Source organism: Gossypium hirsutum, chromosome A08 (assembly GCF_007990345.1).
Source record: "Gossypium hirsutum isolate 1008001.06 chromosome A08, Gossypium_hirsutum_v2.1, whole genome shotgun sequence".
Classification (NCBI taxonomy): Eukaryota; Viridiplantae; Streptophyta; class Magnoliopsida; order Malvales; family Malvaceae; genus Gossypium; species Gossypium hirsutum.
The window spans coordinates 39713300-39716123 of record NC_053431.1 but is presented as its reverse complement, the minus strand read 5'-3'; positions in this window follow the sequence as shown (position 1 = coordinate 39716123).

Below are 2824 nucleotides of genomic sequence, written 5' to 3'. Positions count from 1 at the left end.
GTAGATACGTTGGAGGAGCAGTAAGGCGTGGGGTGTCAATTTGGATAAGCTTAGATCATCAGAGTGACTAAATCTAGATCTAGTCATCAATTTCGGCAAAGGTATGAATTCTAGGGCCATTATGGATGGTGGCCGAATATGTAAGTGTTAATAGGTAGTCTTCGATTTGATTTAATTACTAACGTGATCTAATCTATAAGCGGTTGATTATAGGAGAAATCGCGTAGGAGATCTCGTCGAGGAATATCGCAAATCATGTGTGTAACGAACCCTCTTTCGTAGCTTAACTCGATATTTACCGAAAAGCGGAAATGCCAAAATTCTGGCATTTCGAGGACTTGTGAGCAAGCGAACACTCATTGGTTAGTTAGATTCGCTAAGTTGATGATCGGGGTCGTTGGAACAGGTAAGAGCATGATTTTTAGCATCACGGTAAGTTGGGCCTCGAGAGGCTGAAATCGGGCCCAATGGGCTTTCGGGCCCATTTGGTAAAAATTGGAATCTTGTCAGATTGCACGTTAATACGGCTTAGACCATTATGGAAAAGGGCTAAATGGGCCTAGATGACTAATTCGGCTATGTAGGGCCCATTAAGGGTTTTTGGCACAATAACTTGGTTTCGCCAAGAATGGGCTAGAATCACTATCGAAACACATGAAATTGTTAGTAACTGATAATGAACATGGAGAACCCTAATATTTGGTAAAATTACGAAATTACCCTCACAATATGAAAATGATGTTTTGCCTGTAACACCCCTATCCCGTAACCGTCGCCGGAATAGGTAAGGGGCATTACCGGACTTATAACTCATGTCAGAACCGTAAAATTTTGAACTTTTTCTTGAAATAAAGATCATTCATTTAAATAAGTACTAAGCACAGCCAGGGATAAAATTTAAACTTCTCTAAGTAAACATTCGAAAGATGCCATTTTCGCATGGCTTATATACATTAACCAAAATATTCTTCCGCCACTAGTCTATTCTATACATGCCATAAAATAATTCAAAACATAACAGTAACAAGTAGTGGATAGTGATAGTGTGACTAGTTGCTGACGATCCCCGAGCCTGTAGCTTCCAGATGAGATCTATAAAACAGAGGAAACAAAGTAAACGGAGTAAGCATTACAATGCTTAGTAAGTTTTAAGCAGTGTCAACAAATAATAATCAAATTATAACATAGTTGTTCGTATTTTTATTTCACTCTTCCTTCGGGCATACTATCCCTTTACCGAATATGTACATCTCATCATATACAATAGGCAGATAAAATTTCACATAAATGTGAGCTCATGTGACATAGATATATTGTATAATTTCACATAAGCTCTCACACTGATCCGATGTCACATAATCATAAGAATAGTCTCATAGATTGCTCACGTATGCATCACATAACTGCCTTATGATTTAGTTTAAATCAAGCTCACATATAAACTTGGAGTACATACCTGTTTAACCTTTCGCATTGAATATATTTATAAGCAATTCTTATTGCGAAGTCTTATAGCTTTAAACTCTACTCGGATTATCAGCGAGACCTTTAGCTCAGATGAAATCTCCACACGAAGTCAGCAGGTCTTAACCCAGACATAGTCACCACATATGGTCATCCGGTCTTTAATCCCGGGTTTACATCATAGAGTTTCATACATATTTATTCACATGTTACAACATTCACATCGACTATCATATTTGTAATTCATTTACCTCATCAAATATCTAATAAAACACACCTTCCGCCGTTTATCATTTGGCCACAATATATATATACACATCTCATACATATCTCACATTAGCCATTTGGCTTTACCACATATCCATCTCATACACATTTCGCATTAACCATTCGGCTTTCCCACATATATACACATCCACATTCATCACTTTGGCCATTCTGCCTTATCACATGTATGCATGTTCACATTTATCACATTGGCCATTCGGCCTTATCACATATATGCATGTTCATATTCTTCACATTGGCCATTCGGCCTTATCACACATATACATGTTCACATTCATCACATTGGCCATTCGGTCTTATCACACAAATGCATGTTCACATTCATCACATTTGCCATTCGGCCTTAGCACACAAATGCATGTTCACATTCATCACATTTGCCATTCGGCCTTAGCACACAAATGCATGTTCACATTCATGACATTTGCCATTCGGCCTTAGCTCATGTATACACATTCACATCCATCACATAAAATCCTAAATCAAAATATAAATTTTCATGTATTCACATCACAATTATCTAAATATACGTCACATACCACATATACTTTCACTTTGTCTTGGCTGAATCTACATCTATCATTTTCCAATGAATAATTCAAGTTCAAGCCATACTATCATTTCATATTCGAATACTTATAAACTTACAATTTTACAAATTTTAATATCAAAGATCCATCTAACACTCATATATCATTTTATAATATCACAATTTAGAATTCAAGTATGGGTTTAATCAATAGCTTATGATCAACTAAAACAAGTTTTATCCATGTTTGCAACATAACCACAAATTCTCTACAAGCTGTTTTCCTGAGCAACAGTCGTTAAATTATTTGTAACTGGGGTTACGAAATTCCAAATTATGTGCCGCTAATTTTACATGAAAATAGACTCGTATATCCTCTATCCACAAAATTTTCAGAATTTTTGGTTTGGCCAATCAATACCAGAGTTTTCTCAAAGTTTCCCCTATTTTACTGCTTGACTACTCTGACTACTCTCCACTAAGAATTTAATTTCTCATTGTACAGAATTCAAAATGTGTTTTCATTTATTTTGTTTGAAATTA